The following is an 11,562-nucleotide window of genomic DNA, read 5'->3' on the forward strand; positions in this document are numbered from 1 at the left end:
CCTACCTGGTTAGTAAAATACCCTATCAAAAATAAATTTTTTATTAGAAAGCTTTTAAAATACAAACACAAGAAGAAGAACACAAATGGTTTTAAAAAACAAATAAATGACTATTACCTAAAAGTGTGCTTTTCTTTCTCCTACCTAATAATATTGGAATGCAAGTTGGAAAAGCAGTTTTACTGCCTATTTCTTCAGTAGAAATAACTTCCACAGAAAATAAAAATTTTCTCAGTCCTACATTAAATAGCTGAGTAAATGACACAGCTATTATGTTGGTAAGATCAAGAATTCATAAAATATTTATAAAATAACTTTTTTCTCATTCAAGTTTTCAAACTTAATTTACCAACTGCCACCCAACTTAAAGCAAACCAAGATCCCAAGAACTGCTTTTGTAAATATTCTACCTCTATCAGGATTCTTTTTTTTTTAAATTTGAAAATATTTAGTTTTAACTGGAGGATAATTGCTTTACAATGTTGTGTTGGCTTCTGCTGTATAATGTGTACCAGTTATTAAATATACATATATCTCCTCCCTCTTGAGCCTCCCTCCCACCCACCTCCACCAGCATTCTTTAACAATAAAAAAAATATTCAACTCCAGGGTGTTCCCTGGCAGTCCAGTATTTGGCATTTTTATTGCCCCAGTCCAGGACCTGGCACTTTTATTGCCCTTAGTCAGTTTGGGGAACTAAGATCCCATAAGCCAAGTGGCACAGCCAAAAGAAAAACATCAATCACTCCAAGAGATCAATTCATTCAACACATATTTGTTGAGTTCTGCTATATGTCGACAAGATACTTAGAATAATAGTAGCAATAGAAGAAACTATTCCTGCTCCCATTTCATGTAATGTACAATTTAAAATGGAAATAAACACTCTTAAGGACAGGAACACAGGTCAGGGACAGTCTACTACAAAAGGTCCTGAGACATAAAACAGGCAAAAATTATCCTTTTACAGCAACAGATACCCTGATAAAAGCACATTACTATCATTTTATCCTAACTATAATCTTTTGAGATAGGAATTATTATTCTCCCCATTTTATAGATGACAAAACTCAGATGCACAGAATTTAAGTACTTTCCCAATTCACATGATTAGTAAGTGCCAAAGCTGGTATTACATCTGGAGAGTCACATACCTCCAGAGTATGTGCTACTAACCATTTGTATTACTTACACTGCCTTTCTTTCTCCACAAATAGAATCAGGACATACATATAGCAGGTAGCCTGGACTACAACAACTTCAGTTAAGGGGTAACAGAAGTCAAAGGTCAGTTTCTCAGGCAAAGTAAAGCACAGGCCTTTACTTATTCACCCATTTCTTTCCCAGCACTAAGAAGTCTGCCCTAGACAGTGTGTACCTAGGTGAAGGATTATTTTCACCAACCCCTTCAACTGCTTTCCCAACATGACCTGAAAAGTTCAGATGAATGAGGACATCTGACTTTTGTCAATCAGGTTATCTGCTGCCAACTGGAAAAAAGATAAGGTTGTCCCACGCATAACTCCAAACTCAAAGATCACCGTGTATCAGAACTTGTCAATATAGAAGCCAGAAGGAGGCTATCATACATACCAACTGAATAAAACTGAGAGGCCACAAAGAAATTCCTGTATCTATGTTCAATTGATTGTTGTCAAAAAACAGTGCCAAATCCATTCAATGAGCAAAGAACAGTCTCTCCAACTAACTGTGCTAAGACAATTCAATTTCCACATATAAAGAATGAAGGTGGAACCCTACCTCACACCACATACAAAAATTAACTCAAAACAGATCAATGACCTAAGCTAAAACCATAAAACTCCTAGAAGAAAACAGAGGTAAATCTTGGATTTAGGAATGGATTCTTAGACATGACTCCAAAATGACAAGCAACAAAAGAAACAACAGATATTGGACTTTATCAAAATTACAAACTTTTAAAATGAACCAAAGACCTATGGAGAGAAATAAATTAGTAGTTTGAGATTAGCAGGAAAGAAAAAAAAGACCTAAACATAAGATCTAAAACTCTTAGAAGACAACACAGAGGAAAAGCTTCATGATACTAGATTTGACAATGATTTTTTTGGATATGGTACCAAAAAACACATGAGACAAAAGTAAAAACAGATAAACTGGACTTTATAAAAATTTAAAACTTGTGCATCAATGGACAAAGTCAACACAGTGAAAGACAACCTATAGAGAAAACATTTTTCAAGTGTGTATCTAATAGAGTTAATCCAAATAACCCAATTTAAAAGGAGGCAAAGGACTTGAATATACATTTCTCCAAAGAAAATATACAAATGGCCAACAAACATATGAGAAGATGCTTGAGACTTCCCTGGTGGTCCAGTGGTTGGGACCTCACCTTCCGACACAGAAGGGCAGGTTTGATCCATGGTCAGGGAGCTAGATTCCACATGCCTTGTGGTCAAAACATAAAACAGAAGCAATATTGTAACAAATTCAATAGACTGTAAAAATGGTCCACACCACAGAAAAAAATCTAAAAAAAAGAAAAGAAACACGCTATAATATAAAAAACAAACAAACAAACAAAACACATGTCCAACATGCTAATCATTAGGAAACTGCAAAATCAAAATGAGGTATCACCTCACACAAATCAGGATGGCCACTATCTGAAATAAAAATATGTTCACAATAGCCAAAAAACAGAAGCAACGTCATGTTCATCAACAGATAAATGGAAGAACAAAACTGTGGCACATACAGAAAGTGGAATTACTCAGTCTTAAAGGAAGGAACGGAGAAGGCAATGGCACCCCACTCCAGTACTCTTGCCTGGAAAATCCCATGGATGGAGGAGCCTGGTAGGCTGCAGTCCATGGGGTCGCTAAGAGTCGGACGCGACTGAGCGACTTCACTTTCACTTTTCCCTTTCATGCACTGGAGAAGGCAGTGGCAACCCACTCCAGTATTCTTGCCTGGAGAATCCCAGGGACAGCAGAGCCCGGTGGGCTGCCGTCTATGGGGTCGCCCAGAGTCGGACACGACTCTAGCGACTTAGCAGCAGCAGCAGTAAAGGAAGGAAATCCTTACACATGCCATACATGCCTTCAACAATCTTAAAGACAGCATGTCTTGAGGGCATTATACTAAGTGAAATAAACCAGTCATAAAATGACAATGTATATGATTCCACTTATGAAGTATCTAGTCAATACTTTGAAACTTAAGGCAGAATGGTGGTTACCAGGAGCTATGATAAATGGGAAGGTGCTATTTAACAGATACAGAGTTTCAGTTTTAGAAGATGAAAAAGTTCTGGAGATTGGTTGCACTACAATGTGAATATACTTAACACTATTGAATTGTACAGTTAAAAATAATTAAACTTTATAGTTTTAACTGTACCATCAAAATAACTGAATTGTAAATTTTGTCACATATATCACAATTAAAATTTTTTTAAATGAATTGTGTTTGTATATTGGCAAAAAACAATTGTGAACTTTAAATTTCTTAATAATTTACATTTATAGTATGTTTGGGCTTCCCTGGTGTCTCAGCTAGTAAAGAATCCGCCTGCAATGTGGGAGACCTGGGTTTGATCCCTGGGTTGGGAAGATCCCCTGGAAACGGGACCAGCTACCCACTGCAGTAGCTAGGAAATTCCACAGACTGTATAGTCCATGGGGTCACAAAAAGTCGGACATGATTGAGTGACTTGCACTTCACTTTCATAGTATGTTTACATCACATGTAAGGTATGAGTGTGACAAGTGACACAAAAGAACTGTTAAAAATTATAAAGCATGGCTGAGAAATTAAAGATACAAAATAAATGGAGAGATACCTTGTTTATAGATCTATACTTTTTCAACTCTTTCTAACCTGATCTTCTGGATCGCCACAATCCCAATGAAAATATCAGCCGACTTTTTTGTAGAAACTGACAAGCTGGTTTTATAATTCTAAAATGCAAAGGACTCAGAATAGCAGCCATGAAATTAAAAGACACTTGCTCCTTGGAAGAAAAGCTATGACAAATCTCGACAGCATATTAAAAAGCAGAGACATCACTTTGTTGACATAGGGCCATATAGTCAAAGCTACGGTTTTTCCAGCAGTCATGTACGAATGTGAGAGTTGGACCATCAAGAAGGCCGAGCCCCAAAGAATTGATACTTTCCAACTGTGGTGCTGTAGAAGACTTTGACAGACTCTTGGACAGCAAGGAGACCAAACTAGTCAATCCTAAAGGAAATCAACCCTGAATATTTACTGGAAGGACTGATGCTGAACCTCCAATACTTTGACTACATGATTCAAAGAGCCTGAACATTAGAAAAGACCTTGATGCTGGGAAATATTGAGGGCAGGAGGACAAGGAGGCAACAGAGGATGAGATAGTTAGATGGCATCATCAACTCAATGGACATGAGTTTGAGCAAACTTTGGGAGACAGTGAAGGACAGACAAGCCTGGCATGCTGCAGTCCATGGGGTCGCAAGAGTGGGACACGACAACAAAATAGCCAAAATCATTTTAAAACAGAAGAACAAGGATGTAGGACAAACTCGACTTGTTTCAAATCTTATTATGAATCTCCAGTAATAAAGATGGAATGGTATTGATGTAAAGATAAACAGATCAATGAAACAAAATAGAGAATCCAGAACAGACAGACACATACATGGGAAAACTGAATTTTGACAAAGGTACAAAGGCAATTCAGTGAATAAGTCCTTTCAACAGATGATGCAACAATTCATTGCCATATACAAAAAAAGAAATCCCATCCATACTTTGCAACATATAAAAATTAACTCAAAATGGGTCATAAAACTAACTGTAAAATCTAAAAAGATTCTAAAAATATAAAAGGAAATAATTGTGATATTGAGTTAGGATTTCTTAGATACGAAACCAAAAACAATCCTTAAAAGAACATACTGATAAAATTAAAACTTTATCAAAATTAAAACTTCTGCTCAGAATATTTGCAAACATATATCTGATCAAAGACTTGTAACCCAAATAAATAAATAAATATTATCTTATATCTCAGTTATAAGATAATAACACAAAAACAACAAATAAAAAGGCAAAAGAGGTGAATAGACACTTCACCAAGAGGATATACAGATGGCAAGTAAGCTTATGGAAAGATGCTGAACAAAATTAGCTACAGAGAGATGCAAAATAAAAACAAGTAAGACACTACTACAGATCTAACAGAAGAGCAAAAATTGACTGACCAAGGGTTGATAAGGATGCAAATGAACTCTCACAGGGCTGGTGGCAATAGAAAATTTTAAATTAAAATTTTAAAATTAAAAAACAGTTTGGCAGTTCCTTAAAATGTTAAACAATACACCTACCATATGTTCTAGCCACTCTACTCCTAAGTATGATATTTACTTAAAAGAAAATAAGGTATAGTTCATACAAAGATTGGTTGATGACTGCTCATTGCAGTTTTATCTGTAACTGCCCAAAACTGGTGATAAACCAAATGTTCACCAAGGGATGAATGAAAAACCAAACTGTGATATATCCATACAATTGAACATGTTGTTGTTGTTCAGTCACACAGTTGTGTCCAACTCTTTGTGACCCCATGGACTGCAGCACGCCAGGCTGCCCTGTCCTTCACCATCTCCCAGAGCGTGCTCAAACTCATGTCCATTGAGTCAGTGATGCCATCCAACCATCTCGTCCTCTGTCGCCCCTTTCTCATCCTGTCTACAATCTTTCCCAGTGTCAGGGTCTTTTCTAATGAGTCGGCTCTTCACATCAGGTGGCCAAAGTACTGGAGCTTCAGCTTCAGCATCAGTCCTTCTAACGAATATTCAGGACTGATTTCCTTTAGGACCGACTGATTTCATCTCCTTGCAGTTCGAGGGACTCTCAAGAGCCTTCCCCAACACCACAGATCTAAAGCATCAATTCTTCAGTGTTCAGCCTTCTTTATGGTCCGACTCTCATATCCCTACATGACAGTGGAAAAATACATATACTCCTGTTAAGCGGAGAAGGTTGTACACTTTTATCATTACTACTGAATGTTTTCCTCAATAGTCTAGTTCATATAATACAGAAATATAGGAATAAGACATGAAATTACTGCTATTTGAAGAACTTGTGACTATCCAGAAGACATCAGAAAATTAATGTATTTTAAAGGTAAAAATTACCAATGTAGCAATAGAAAAAAAAAGACTAAAGATCCAATAGTAATTAAAAAGAGCCTAAGAGGCTGTTAGGAACAACTTTATGCCAATTAATCTGAAATTTTAAATGAAATGGACAAGTTCCTAGCAAAATACAACTTACTAAAACTGACAGAAAAAAATAAAAAAATCAAACAGAAAATCTGAATTGTTCTAAAACTACGTTAGTCCAAAAAAGTAAAGAACTACAAAGTTCTAACTGTATTATCCATCTCACACAAACTCTTCAGAGAATAAAACAGAACTCTCCAATTTGTTTTATAAGGTCAACCAAAACATCATATAATAGCAACAATTTAATTTCACTGATAATCATAATTGCTGGTTTAAACTTGACTGATTTACTTCTCTAATACATTTTCTGATGATTGCCTAAATATTTAAATTAAAAGATACACAGCTGTAGTCCCTGTCCTCAAAGATTTAATCTGGTAAGACAAACAGAGGAAAAGGATGCTCAAATACCCAAAGAAGCAAATTCTGAAAAATCCTGCCTTTACCAGGCCTAAGAACAATAAAACAACAACTACAATTCTGTGTTCTGATAAAGACTGGGCTTAATAACAGAAAGCTGTCTAGACATCTGCATAATTCTAAATATGAAGTATAAATGTCTCTGCTATGAAAGCATGATGCAGTTACTCATAAACTGCAACAGATCAACTATTCACGAATGCTTTTAATCTTTTTTCTGCTATCATCTATTTAGCAGAGTTTGGTTGCACCAGTGTCCCAGTACTGTTTTATTACTGAAATGACATACTGATTGTTAAGAACTGAAAGTTAATTTTAAAATAAATTTCCCCTAAAATATCCCTAGGACCTCTTTCACTTTTTTTTTTTTTTTGTCTGTACCACTCAGCATGTGGGATACAGGATCCTAGTTCCCTGATTAAGCATCAAACCAGTGCCCCCTACAATGGAAGCGAGGAGTCTTAACCACTGGACCACCAGGGAAGTCCCCTCTTTAATTTTTTACAAACAAAACATATCTAGTGATTTCAGCCTTTTTTTGTTTTGTTTTGGTAACAAACTGCTCTTTGATATTATTTCCATTTTGCCCATATGACATTCTTGTTCTTGTAAATCAAAATTAGCCTTTACAGGGGCCTCTCTGAAACAATCTGAGGAAAATCAACTAAATAGACATCAAATGTAACCAGAATGGCACTGATCCTGAGAAGCCATCCATCAGGGATCCTATCTGGTATCCTAGTACTGGCTTTTTTTTTTTTTTTTTAAGTTTAATTAGAGGATAATTGCTTTATAATATTGTGCTGGTACATCAACATGAATCAGCCACAGGCATACATATGTTCCCTCCCTCTCATCTCCTACCCCTCTAGGTTGTCACAGAGCACTGGGTTGAGCTCCCTGTGTCACATAGCGAATTCCCACTGGCTATCTATTTTACATATGGTGATGTAAGTGTTTCCATGTCTCTCTCTCAATTCATCCCACCCTCTCCTTCCCCCACTGTGTTCACCAGTCTTTTCTCTATGTCTGCATCTCCACTGCTGCTCTGCAAATAGGTTCATCAGTACCATCTTTCTAGATTCCATACACATGTGTTAATATACAATATTTCTTTCTCTTTCTGACTTACTTCACTCTGCACAATAGGCTCTAGGTTCATTCACCTCATTAGGACAGACTCAAATGTGTTCTTTTTTATAGCTGAGTAATATTCCATCATACATATGTATAATTTCTATATCCATTCATCTGTCAGTGGGCATAAAGGTTGCTTCTATGTAGTTCATGAACACTGTGAAATACCTAGTATGCTAAATTCAGCTGTATTTTCTTTGCAGAAAATCTTTAATTCTCATTAGATGCTCAAAGGTAAATAACTCCAAAAGGAATTTCCCTTTACCTGGTAATAGGAAATATGCTTTCAATGATAATGCAAATAATTCTGACACCATGTTTCAAGGTGTTACATACACACACAACTAGGGAGAGACAGAGCAAAGAAAGGACACTAAAAAAAGAACTTATTTTCTACACACACCTCCCTTTTCTAGAATGCGCTGATCTCTTAGAATAAACACACGATTTCCTTCTATTATTCAGGTCAATACATCTATTTGCCAACCAAATCCCTGGACATGGGCAGTCTTGCTTGTGATTATTAGTAGCATCTAAGAACCTGAAACAATGAATACACTATTATAGAATCAAGGTATAAGGAAATTCCAACACATCAAGATGAACCAATTCTTGTTGTTTAGTTACTAAACAACTGGGGAGTGGGAGGTGGAGGCAAAGAATGTAGCACCTGTTAGCAACACTAGAAAGAAACTACAAGCAGGAAAGACACATGATTTGCGGGTACTGGCATATGACATGAGCATATTAAAGGCATTCACTTCTTTCCCAGGCCACACATATTACAAAACGTGCCACTGGATGAACTCTGTTACCTGCCCATTCTACTGATCTCACTAAACAGAGCAAGCACCAAAACTCATTGTCAGTATTCACTGCAATTTATCAACACTGACTAGATGCACCCTCAGAGACAAGGAAAGACTGGACAGGAATCTATTCCTAATTAGCATCAAGACTCCTATCAGGGAATCAACTGTCTCAGTTTCATTGAATACACATCTCTCAAAAGTTTCTGCTCTAAGCACATAAACTTAGCAATTAAAATTTTTAGGTTGGAGTCTAGTTCCTATATAGATTATTAGTACATGGGAGAGAATTGAATGCTTTTTATCAGTCAGGGATCACTTATACATTCTGACCAATCATTTATGTCCGAAATATTGAGAAAGGTTGTATAACTTGCCGTAAGTTATATAGGTAATAAAAGGTCGAAAGGGAAATTCCAAGCATGCTCACCCAATCATTATGCTATAATGTGTCAACTTGTCAGGTTATTTTTTTATACAATAAGCCATGGAAAGCCAATGAAAATATTTAAGAATAGCAATAATGATCATATTTACATTCTTGATTCCACTGATCAATAAGGTGGAGAGCAACCAGATGGTAAAGCAACAGTATCAAAGCCAAAATCTAGCTCAAAAATGCTGAGGAACTGAACCACAGGAATGCAGAAAGGATAAAAAAACAAAACAAAAAACTAAAATCTTTACCTGGTAAACCTAGATAGACTTATTAATGTATTAGATGAAAATATGGAAAAGGATGAAGGAGGCTACCTCCAAGGTTAGTACCTTGGCCAATGGTCAGTAATTATGGTCTACTGATTCAAAGACAGGAGGAGGAGCTGGCAATTTGGTCTCCTTTAAGCGGCAGGAAGACAAGTCTAATTTTTATGTAATCAAAAACAAAACGAGAAAACCCAATTCTATAGAATTTCCCTCCTCCTACCAAAAAACCTTTCCACTTTCCAGAAATATTATCTTTGAAATGAGGAACCCTTAAGGGTTTTTGGTTTTCCAAAAATAAAAAGTCATTTGGGCAGGAGGGGGTCTTCAACATCATTTAGCATTCTTTAAAAGCAAATTAAATCCGAAGCCGATTGCATATAATTTAATTTTCTTAAAGTTTCTATTTTTCTTTGGAAAAAAGTCTCGTTGGCATTAGTTTGTATTCATTGTACCATTTCTGTTTCCTGTCTAAAAGAGACTCCAAAAAAGATCTTTAAGAAATGACACTCTATGCTTAAGAGTTCCACCGTCAGACATCTAAACGCCACGGACATAGTCTGTTCTGCCGAACCCAGTCTGAATCTCACGTGAAACTGTTCAAGAAATTGGCCTGAATAAACTCCTCAGTCGTGCCCTGGGATCGGCAGCTCCCTCTGAAATCCTGCTCACCAAACGCTGCAGAGACAGCCTAAAGAACCAAGAAGGAACAGGAAGGAGCTGCCCAGCCTCCACGCCACCTTCCGGGTTCAGGGTCCAGGGCCCAAGGCAGGTTCTGAATGCTCTCCGCACATCTTCTAAGTTGGCTCAAGCCAGAAATGCACCATGAAAGCAGTACCGGCTGTCACGTGTATGGAGAACTCTGAAAAAATCAAATTACTTATATTCACAATCCCACATCGGGAGTCTTCTGAAACAACCAAGTCGCCTAAATTTTAATCTAGCGGCGAGCAACGCTAGGAAAGCCTAGCAGTGATGAAGTCGGCTGGCTGAGTCGGAAAAGGAAAGGCTTTCCGAGAGCCAGAGCCCCTGCGCCGAGCCGACGGTCAATGTTTCATCCCCAGGGGAACCAGATCCCAGTCCCGCACCGGGCGTCCCTGCACTCCGGCCACAACACGGCCCAACCTCCCCTGACTCCGGGTTTCGGGCTGAGCAACGCGTCCGGCCTCCAAGCCCACGCTCACCGAGTTGCCGCCCGCGGCCCGCGAACCCGCGCGCTTCTCTGGCATGGCTCCTGCCTCCGCCTCTGACGCTGCTTTCTCCTCCGGAGGTTCCGCGTTCATGCTGCGGTCATGACTCCGTCGGCTCCGGGCGCCCCGGAATTACAGCTAAGCTGCAAAAGCGGCGGCGGGGCCCGCGCTCTCATGGACTCTGCGGCCCAAAACGGCCGGCAGGTCAAGCGGCAGGCCAGCGGCGAGGCCGTGGGTTGTGAGGGATGCTGAGGCAGCAAGAGCGCGACTGCAGCGGCCGCAAGCCACAACCGCCGAACCGAACAAAACTCAGGTAGCTGCCCACCTCTTCATCCGCGGGCCTGGGCAGTCAGAAGGCCGAGCGCCCGCCCCGCCCCGCCTCGCCCCCGCTTCCCCACGAGCTGCCACGGGGAAGTAGGCCTCGGCCCGGATCTCAGCTCCCGCCAGAAGCTCGGCGCCAGCGCCCGAAGCCTCAGCGGCGGCCGCCCACCTCAGGCCCCGCCTCCACGTTTCCGGAGCCTCCTTGGCTTCCGGATTCCGCTGCGCGCCAGAAATGCGTCATCTTCTAAGGCCTCCAACCTTATTTTCTTTTTCCTGAGCGGATGTGGACAAGTGAGAATGTCAGGTGCATTATTGTTAGTGACTGCACTTTTGGCCTTGGTTTGGAAGCCAAACCGCCGAGCTAATTTTTTCTGATGCCCCCAACAGTTATATGGATGGGCACGTTCTCAGTTCAGTTCAATGGCTGAGTCGTGTCCGACTCTGCGACTGCTATGGACAGTACAGCCAGGCTTCCCTGTCCATCACCAACTCCTAGAGCTTGCTCAAGCTTACGTCCATACAGTCAGTGATGCTATCCAACCATCTTATCCTCTGTCGCCCCTTTCTCCAGCTTTCAAACTTTCCCAGCATCAGGGTCTTTTGCAATGAGTCAGTTCTTCTCATTAGGTGGCCAAAGTATTGGGGCTTCAGCATCAGTCCTTCCAATGAATATTTAGGACTGATTTCCCTTAGGATTCTCTGATCGTTCTAATATGGAAA

The 11,562-nt window shown here is 39.4% G+C and overlaps 1 pseudogene across 1 annotated transcript in view; it reads right to left on the reverse strand.

Moving 5' to 3' along the window:
- The window catches only part of LOC145506019 (solute carrier family 71 member 2-like), a 127,777-nt pseudogene extending 116,763 nt beyond the window's left edge, over nt 1–11,014 (reverse strand). Inside the window, exon 1 of the transcript XR_014053453.1 lies at nt 10,516–11,014. The product of XR_014053453.1 is annotated as a solute carrier family 71 member 2-like (transcript). The remainder of the gene's footprint in view (nt 1–10,515) is intronic.
- Nucleotides 11,015–11,562: the final 548 nt, after the last annotated feature.

Source organism: Giraffa tippelskirchi, chromosome 1 (genome assembly GCF_054371585.1).
Source record: "Giraffa tippelskirchi isolate mGirTip1 chromosome 1, T2T-mGirTip1v1.2.pri, whole genome shotgun sequence".
Lineage (NCBI taxonomy): Eukaryota > Metazoa > Chordata > Mammalia > Artiodactyla > Giraffidae > Giraffa > Giraffa tippelskirchi.